The following is a 10,451-nucleotide window of genomic DNA, read 5'->3' on the forward strand; positions in this document are numbered from 1 at the left end:
CTGTTGTATTGTAGAGTAGCGTGCTGTTGTATTGTAGAGTAGCGTGCTGTTGTATTGTAGAGTAGCGTGCTGTTGTATTGTAGAGTAGCGTGCTGTTGTATTGTAGAGTAGCGTGCTGTTGTATTGTAGAGTAGCGTGCTGTTGTATTGTAGAGTAGCGTGCTGTTGTATTGTAGAGTAGCGTGCTGTTGTATTGTAGAGTAGCGTGCTGTTGTATTGTAGAGTAGCGTGCTGTTGTATTGTAGAGTAGCGTGCTGTTGTATTGTAGAGTAGCGTGCTGTTGTATTGTAGAGTAGCGTGCTGTTGTATTGTAGAGTAGCGTGCTGTTGTATTGTAGAGTAGCGTGCTGTTGTATTGTAGAGTAGCGTGCTGTTGTATTGTAGAGTAGCGTGCTGTTGTATTGTAGAGTAGCGTGCTGTTGTATTGTAGAGTAGCGTGCTGTTGTATTGTAGAGTAGCGTGCTGTTGTATTGTAGAGTAGCGTGCTGTTGTATTGTAGAGTAGCGTGCTGTTGTATTGTAGAGTAGCGTGCTGTTGTATTGTAGAGTAGCGTGCTGTTGTATTGTAGAGTAGCGTGCTGTTGTATTGTAGAGTAGCGTGCTGTTGTATTGTAGAGTAGCGTGCTGTTGTATTGTAGAGTAGCGTGCTGTTGTATTGTAGAGTAGCGTGCTGTTGTATTGTAGAGTAGCGTGCTGTTGTATTGTAGAGTAGCTGTATGTTATGTTGTTCTGAGTAACATGATGAGAGCAGAGCAGTGAGTTGCGGGTTCTATACCAGCTTCCTGTGACAGTTCAGGACAAAACTGGCGAGGTATTTGGTCAGTTGAGAATAGCAACTTCGTGTAGTGAGAAGCCCTAACTAGCTTTGATAATTTTACGATGCCCAGAAATGCTAAATTGGCCTATTTAATACACACGTCATATTTACTATTTCGATTTATTTCAAACGTTGACAAAAAATTATTACTAAATCAAGTTTCTCAGCCACGACTAATCCAATCGCCATGTGATATTTTATGTTTAAGCAACGGAAACATTATCTATTATTGAGAGCATGACTCTAAATGCAGATGTGGGCAGTAGCGCGCTACATGTAGCGGCCGCTACATTTTCATTAGCGGTAGCGGCGCTACATTTAAGCAATTGTAGCGGTAGCGGCAGCGCCAGCTACATATTTAAGTAGCAATTCGAGGTTTTGCCGCTACAGCGCTACCGCTATATTTATAGATAAAGCCTTTAGATTTTACTTAATAGTATTAAATATTATTTAAAAACCAGCATGATACATACATAGTATAAATTACAGAATAAAACTGTACGAAAGATTTCGGTGTAATGTTGTCAACCTCAGCCTGTTACTAGTGTCAACATGTTACTTGTTAGTCCAGAGGTGGGCAGTAGCGCGCTACATTTTCAGTAGCGGTAGCGGCGCTACATTTAAGCAATTGTAGCAGTAGCGGTATAGCGCCCGCTACATTTAGAGCATGTAGCGGTAGCGTTAGCGGCCGCTACATTTCAAAGTAGCGCTGCCCAGCTCTGTCTAAATGACTATAACTTGAAACGAGACAAGAGAAACAGAACATTTCTTACTCAACAACTTTACGTCACTATAAACATTGAAGTTACCGCTGAATACCCCAATTCCATATTTTCTTCGTTAATATGGTAAACAATTTTAAATTAGGATCTATGGGTTCAGACGAAACTATGCATTACAGGGACCCTAATATCTATGCTGCAAGTGAATTTCTCTAAATTTTAGATTTTACATATTGCGTAATTACTAGAGTACAATTAAATAGAGTTATATTCAATATAGAATATAACATGAAGATGGTAAACAAAACATAAAAACTTATATTGCTGCCGTCCGAAGTACATGTAGTTTAAATTTGAACATCTTGCCTAGCTCTCACAAAATGAAAATGTTCATCTGAAGACATGTATTGTCGTCCAAATATTGTGCTGATGAATACCAATCATATTGCTAACACTTCAAACAGCATGGATTTTTAAAATTAACCTACTAAATTACTGATCAATGATCAAAATAAATATTTCTACGAAATTTTCGAGCAGCATTTTTTGAAAATATTTGAATAATTCCAGGTTTAAGATTTGTTTAGAAACCTAGAAGCTTATTAGTTATATAAGCGTGCTTTTATATATATAAGCGTGCTTTATAGTTATATAAGCGTGCTTTTTTATTTTATAAGTGTGCTTTTATTGCCCAAAGACTTTATACATATATGGCTTTACTGTTTTTTTTTTAAGTACGGAATGCGTACATAGTTCAGTGTCACGATTGATAGCAAAGTATTCGTTCCGTTGATCGCTGAACGGACCATCACTTCCACTGTCTATATAATCATTGTTTATAATCACTACCTCTCACCATCAGAAACGTGCCTCCTTCCTAATTTTATCTGATCTCATCTATGAAGCTTTCTTTTCCTTGAATTATTACTTCATTTTTCCAGCGGAGAAAATCTGCAACTATTTGAAGCAGTCCAATAACTCCATCTTTTACGATATACTGTATTTTATTATAAATGGACCCACTCGATGAGCTCTACACTGAAGCCGTACTACAACCTCGCAAGAACATTAAATGACTTGAGTTTATTTTATTTTTTTATATTCGGATTCATTCTTCCCTTCATTCAATGAGTATTCCACGAATTATTCAGTCATTATGACATTTTTCAATCAATTATTAAAGCACTATATAGCTATTTAGTGTTTATGCTCATAGAATTAAATTATTTTACCACAAAAAATCAATGATTACATCACTAAACATTCAAGGATTATTTGACTTATATTTCAATAATTATGTCGCATATCATTAACTAACAATTATTATTTAACGATTATATCGCTGATCATCCAATTATAACGACATTAATAAAACAATTATTATTCCACTAATCAAGTAATTGAAAATTACCTCAAGTTTAGTAAAGTTAACTGTGTGGAAATTGAAAAACTGCTTCCAGCCATAAAAAAAAACCGTCTCGGCCTGTCCATAAATAACGAGGGCGTCCGAACGAAGGCCCGCCAAGGAAGCCTTATGAGCGCACATACTCCAGCGGCCTTCAGAGAAGCTTCGGAAAAGGACTAAAATTCTGATTTTGGTCAAGGCCGGCTAGAAAATCGATATCGTATTGAAAGAAAATCTATAAGAAAAAATCTTATAACTCATATAAAGTAGTAGATGGAGTCTGAAATGACACAAATGATGAATCACAGAGTTGTTTGAGGCCTTTTCAAATTAGTTGTCGTTCAAAATATGGCTCAAACTAGGAATTGCTTGTTTCATAGACCACCAGCAAATCTTAATCATACAATTTTTTGTGACATCACGAATTAATAATCGTTCTAACGTGGGTAGTTCAATTTTGTGATACCAATAATATAATTAACAACCGTGTGAACGTGAGTCGAACGGTCATCAATAAATAATTTCGGTCATTTGAACTCAAGTCGTGAGAATTTTTGCATGAAAAGTCAATAACCGTGTGAACGTAAGTTGTGCTCTTTTGGGGCAGCAGATTGTAAGCACTCAATGTCTCTGATTGGTGTGAAATATGAGATATGATATGAAATGTGATTTGATATATGATTTTAAATATTATATGAAATATGACATTGTATATGATTTGATATATGACATGAAATATGATTGTGAAATGTGATATGAAATATCATTGTGAAGTAAGCGTTCGGTACCGTTGTCCACTTGATAAATTGGCCATCGGGACCCTTGGGGTACGTTTGTCCACACGTTACACAGGGTTCATTGACCCCATATATAGCCACGCCACGGGCTCGGTCCCCGGGCCACAATAGGAAGCACGTTATCGGGTTTCGCGTTATTTCCGTTATCGTTATCATTAAGCTTCACAGGATAAGTTTAATCACAAGGCAACCTGTGTATTCCTGTGTCATCTGATTTAGGTCCCTAAACTTGTGTCCTATCCCCAACCAACGCAGGATACGTTGATCTCCGGGCTACAGAGGTACGTTAGCCTCAGGCTACTCGGTACGGCCCCAAAATGGGGTTTGGGGAAACCGGTCGGGAGAGGAGGCTAGCATTGGCGCCAGCTCTCGTCCAACCCGTTCTATTTTGCGTCTTTTTTTTAGTACTCGCATTTCTCTTCCAAATTTGTATACACGAATTTTTTACAGCTGCACTGCGCACACGCGGTCACTGCCTCATGAACTATTATGCCTATGAATTCAGCCTAAGGAACTGACACTAACGAGCGTGTTCATTTCTTAACTCTTTGTATATTGATTGATCGTCTTAACTCTTGTCTACTCATGCACCTTTGTCAACGTCATTCGCATGTAATGGCCTTGTAAATAAAGTTACCGCTAAAAGACAGTTACGAAAACTTAAAAATTTTATTGAGTTGTGAAAACTCCAATAAATTTTAGTGTAAGTTTTTCTTAACTTCACTCGCACTGACATAAAAATTTGATGGAGTTCTGAAGTTCAGTTGGATGTAGTTCTACTGGAAATGAGGTTGGAAATTCGCCGAAGTCAAAAATCAAAAATTAAAAATTCAAAAAATAGTTCTCTCTGCAAATTAACACCAAACACAACACCTCCCGAAAAATTTTGTTGCCCATCTAAACAATACTTCAAAATGCTCGTAAATCGCACATGAATCATAAAATAAAAACGAGAAGCGATTAAAATTCATATATTACTATGAGATCGCAGGATAAAGCAAGCAAAAATATATTACTTGATCCAATTGTAAGCTTATGATGACAGAACAAATGAAATATGCAAGCGTATATTTCATTTGTATATATCACACATCTTCATAACTAATAAGTAAAGGATCATGAATGTTCACTGTCAACAATTAAGCTCTGATATCGCAGGAGCAAGAAAATATCACAGCTGGCTAATGTATATTTACCGTAATTACCAATTATTAGGAAAATACCTGAGAAGCACCGGGATACTTATTTAAGGGGACCGTCTACCCTAAAAATCGAAAATTTTGGCTTTTCCGTTTTCTTGACTCATTTTGTAGCTGCTGAAAAAGCGCGTCTAACGCAGTTTACCGCATGTCTGTGCGTGCTATAGTTTTTGTGTAAGAAAATTTTAAAAATATATAAAATGAACATTTTTTAACAATATGTACAGAGATTTATTTGAATTAAATCTGTATATATAGATCATTACTTTCGTTAATTACTAAGTGTTTGCACTCGTTTGAAAGCTACAAACGAGACGCGTTCAACATAGCTACTACCATTGATGTACGTGCAATATTTTTTGCTGAATGCAGTTGTAAAGTTATGTAAAATTAATATTTCATATATATATTTAGATATAAAAAGTCCAATTTATAGCTTATTATTCACGTTAAATTTGACATAAATAGGTCTAAAGACGCTTGCTGGTACTCTGAATGCAAATAATTGGCAATGGGAAAGCTTGGGCTACAATATCAAGACTTTTTTGGGTATATTCTTCTGTTTTCAATGAATTTTACTTTATTTGGCTCCCCTGAACTATTTAAATTTTCGTTTTTTGTCTTTTTGAAAACCTATCTCCTCCTACAGCTTTCAAGCTACAGCAATGAGACATATACCATTCGATTCGTAAAGACCATACCTATCGTCTCTAACATCATTTTTTGGAATTTGTGTATGGTTCGTCTTATATATGAGGGAGAAGGGGGGGGGGGAAATGAGAAAAATGGGAAAAATGCGCATAAAAAAGAAACTATGGGAAAAATGAGAGAAATGGATCATAGAGTCTATAGGTATGGTCTTTACAAATAGAATGATACGTGTCTCAATGTTGTAGGATGATATTTGTAGGAGGAGATAGATTTTCTAAAGTACCCGTTTTTAGCCGTTTTCTATGAATTTCACGTTTTCTATCAATTTTTTCAAAAAATTCATACGAACAAAATGTTATTTTTTTTACATTTTACGTGTGTATGTGAAGTTTCACGATGATCGGATAATTACTGTAGAAGTTTTTACGGAGGGTAGACGGCCCCCTTAAATAACTACCGAACATCTAAATAAGGCCTTCGGCATTGTTATCCCCACATAACTACCGAGCATGAAAATTACCGAGCAAAAACAACAGCTTGAATTTCACAATGACTGCTTACCGCCGATGATTAAAAACCGCTAATGATTGCCACCTTTTCAGAGTAATAACTTACGAGAAATGATCGAAAAGTTACTGCATTCTTGATGATACCTGAGCAGAAAGTACAATACGAGGTCACTTTTTCCTTGTATTAATGCCTGCTGAGAAGATAATATATTTAAAAAGCTACTGTTTCATTATGCTCAGCGAGAAATGTCGTAAAGTGATACTCTTCCTAATTTTGGTGACTGCTGAGTAGGAAATATTTTATATGCTCATTCTTTCTCAGCTTAATGACTGCAGCAAAGTAAATATCATAAATTGCTACTACTCCCTTATCTTAATGACAAGTGAGCAGAAAATGTCATGGAATGCTACTTATTAGTTATCTCAATGACGGCTGAACTGGAAATTTACTAGAAGTGCTACTATTTCCTTATCTTTATGACAATTAACTGAGCAGAAAATTTAATGGAATGCTAATTATTAGTCATCTTAATGACTGCTGACCAGGAAATATATTTAAACTCTACTACTTCCTTATCTTAATGGCTGCTGAACCTGAGAACATCTGTAAAGGCCAATGCATCCACGACAGCCGAACTCACATGGCAAGCTTTCTCATGCTGGCGCTTCGGCGGAGGCTTTCTTCGCTATCCCTCGGGGCAAGACGAAAAAATCCTAATGTTAGGGTCGTGCATAGACGATGACGGGTGGACGGGCGTCGTCTGTGGACGGGCTGAACCGTCCACAGACGACGAGGCTGGTATAGGAGTTCCGTTAACCGCCAGGCCGCTAACCGCCGAGTCTCAGCCTGCAGGTCTGCGCTGCCGTCAACAAAGGCGGCCGCTGATGGAAATTATGGTCTGATCAGCGCCGGCTAATAGCCAGCTAGCGCCGGCATTTTAAAGTCTCTGTTGATTTTATCAGTACTTAATTAACATCATAAGATGTTAGAACTTAATTACATCATACGATAATTTTAGTTGTTTCTTAGGGTAAGAACAATCTTACATCAGTAGCCAAATAATATGGACTGATCAGCCAGCTAGCGCCGGCATTTTAAAACCTTTGTTGATTTTATCAGTACTTAATTAACATCATAAGATGTTAGATCTTAATTACATCATAAGATAGTTTTAGTTGTTTGTTACGGGTAAGAATAATGTTACACGAGTAGCCAAATAATTGCTGTATAAAATTAATTTCATTTTGCAATAAGCAAGACGACGTAATAGCGTGTGAATCTTTGTAAGTATATAGAGAGTTAATTTTGGAGAAAATACGCAGAAAATTTTATTGCACAAATGATTAAATCTTAACAATGTGAAAATGCAAAAAAACACAAGTATTAAGAAACCGTTCCGTCGTGCGATGACTAGCAGAATCCGCTTAATTAATGCCCAGTTGAACTGCATATGAGTACATTTTCAGTAATAATTGGTTCTCATTAACGAGACCATGTGAGGACCAAAACTTGGTCATAAGTGGTTCCTCAGTGGTCAATCAACATTTAGTACCATTTTCACTTCATAATAGCAATAACTATCATAAATTTTTGGTCGAGTTTTGAGCTAACTACTGTATTGACCTTAAAAGTATTTGCCTAATTTGTAAAAATGGCAATGCGTCCGCAATTTTTGTACGGTACCTCATTATTAAATTTAAATAATCATATAGTTAGCACATAACAATAGAATAGAATAGAAGTGTCGGCGCTGAAGAAATAGGCCCATGGCCTGTTGCCGATTCTTGAACTTTTCGTGACTTGATTCACAAGGGATCCGGCCTTTGGAACCCGATCTTTCCATAGCTGACGATTGATTGAGATAGCTGCTGGACTTATTGCCTGGTCCGTAATTTGCTAGGCATTTTAAATTCCTCATAGGACTTGCCTTTCAAGCCCGGAACTATTCTTGTTGCGCGTCTTTGAACACTCTCTACTAAATTTCTGTCCTTTTCAAATTTCGGTGACCATACGACGTTTCCAAACTCTAGGTTCGGGCGCACGACAGCAACAAACAACTGCTTCATCGTTCCTGCATCTAGGAACTCGAAAGAGCGTTTGATCAGTCCAAGTCGTTAATAATTATTATATTATTAATTATATTATAATTATTAATTAATAATAATTATTATTATTATTAATAACAATAATTATTATTATTTCTTACTCATGACAATACCTTTTGAGTAATCAATGTTTTGTGATGGTCGTTGTGATTAACATTACTGTTTATGTTTCGTCGATTTCACGCATATTATTTAATCCCAAGTTTTGTTCCAAGTAATTTTTCTCCACAGAAGACTTGACGATTGCAGTGAAGCATTTCCTATACCCAGACAATTCCTAGAAGGATAAGGTCGACGAATTGCAGATGAGTCCTCGCTAAGATACAAGGTCAAGAACAATGACTTTGATTCCAACCAAAAAAATATATCTTTAGTGTGTCCGTATATCTTAAATTTCAACTACGTGCATCAGCAATCGTTATCTGGTTATTTAGAAGTTATATGTAGAGCGAAATATTTTAGTAATTTTCTGCCCGATGATTATTAAATATAATCCTTACAGTTTTATGAATAAATCATTTATGGCGGCGAAGGATTCGTTAGAAAATAATTATCAATAAGGCTGCATTTTGTTAAAAATAATATTTTTCTTTTCTACAAGATAAAATTCCAGAACTTGTTACCTATTAAAGACACCGAAATGTCCTACAGAGATAACATTTTGACCTAAGGCATCAGTGCAGGTCTAAGAATCGGTTAATCTTTGACTCTACACCTACAAATTTAGCCAGTCTGAAGCAAATTTAATTCACTTCATTTATTGAAACAAACAAATATTTATAATAACGTGAGCTATGCGTATGTGCAATAGATAAATTTGTACCGTGTTTACCAGACAACAAATGCAATCTAGTCTGACATTTATTTCAATGAAAATTTGTAATCAAATAATTACCATTGTATTAATGAGACATTTAAGGAGAAAAGCGGATGAATTACATTTTGTGGAATCCGCATAAAGCTCCCTTCAAACTTAAGTAATTTAGTATTACTTCTATTTTGCTCCAACGAGTCCAGAAATAATAATAACAAAATATTAAAAATAAAATTCCCTTTCATATGAATAAAAGCCATTCGCAAGTGAAATCTTCAGGCCTAAACATCAAATTTTAATGGATCATGAGGTACAATTTTATTAATTTTCTTTCAATTCAGAAAATCTTCGTATACGAAAACATAATTTTGTGCTGTCAACCAAGACTAAAATTTCAAAAACAGTCGCATGAAAAATCTTTAAAAATTTTTGTCGTTCGGACAAAAATATATAATATAACTTCAGCATTATTTAGCTGGAATCAAAAAATGTTGTCATTAAAAACTGACGTTGTACACGTACATTCTTTTTCGTTGCGTGACTGAAATTCCGCAATAAACGCTTGTAACAGTTAAGGGTAAGTTCGTCCAGCCTTGAAGCGTTTGTGGCGAGCCTAAATGGTGTTTGTTGCCACAAGGCTTGAGTTAATCATTAGGTTACGGCAAATTCTGTGTTGAGGAAGCCATTTATTTGGCAACTTTTAGTCACGAACGTCTTGACAACGAGTAATAAACAGTAAAAATTATTATTTGCAATTCTTGTACGAGTTGCCGAACCTTGATTGGCATTTATTTACATAGAGTTTAAAATATCTGAATTTCGTATTAAATCAGCCCTTCTTTTACATACTTATCGATGTTTAGATTACTGCATCTAACGTAATAGTATCCACCCGCCTTTGCTGTGAACAAATTTGTTCCTAGTACATTCGAGAATTCTACGATGCAGTTGCAATCGCGCAACAATTTTGTAGCTCCTGGCTAGCATCGGTGCTCCATTTGTCGTAAGATTATCATGCCGTGTTGAAAAAAATGTTTAGTCTTGCCTCATTAACATTTCTGCGAAATATTTGGGTTTCGCCCGGAAATGTGCAACTGTTGTAGTTCCCGGAGTTACAAAAACTTCCCAGTCAACTTTGTGGTGCGCGTCAACTTGATTCTTGATGCGTATTCCTTGATTCCTCAACAAATATTCAAAATTGTGTAAATCTACTCACCAATCACCATGCGCGCTTCATGCCTAACCAGCCAATTCCAGACCCCAAGTCTGTACTGCCCAAACATCGAATAACGCACAATTTTCAGTCCAAAACTTCGAAAAGTAGCTACCGCGAGCCTTGAGGCAGCAATGACGCACCGACTTGTTCCGCGAGTTTTGACAGGCAAGGAACTCATGAAAATAAAGGGCTTGCGAGTACGTGCGTCGAGACCAAAA

This window comes from Hyalella azteca, unplaced genomic scaffold (assembly GCF_000764305.2).
Source record: "Hyalella azteca isolate HAZT.00-mixed unplaced genomic scaffold, Hazt_2.0.2 contig6408, whole genome shotgun sequence".
In the NCBI taxonomy this organism is placed as follows: domain Eukaryota; kingdom Metazoa; phylum Arthropoda; class Malacostraca; order Amphipoda; family Hyalellidae; genus Hyalella; species Hyalella azteca.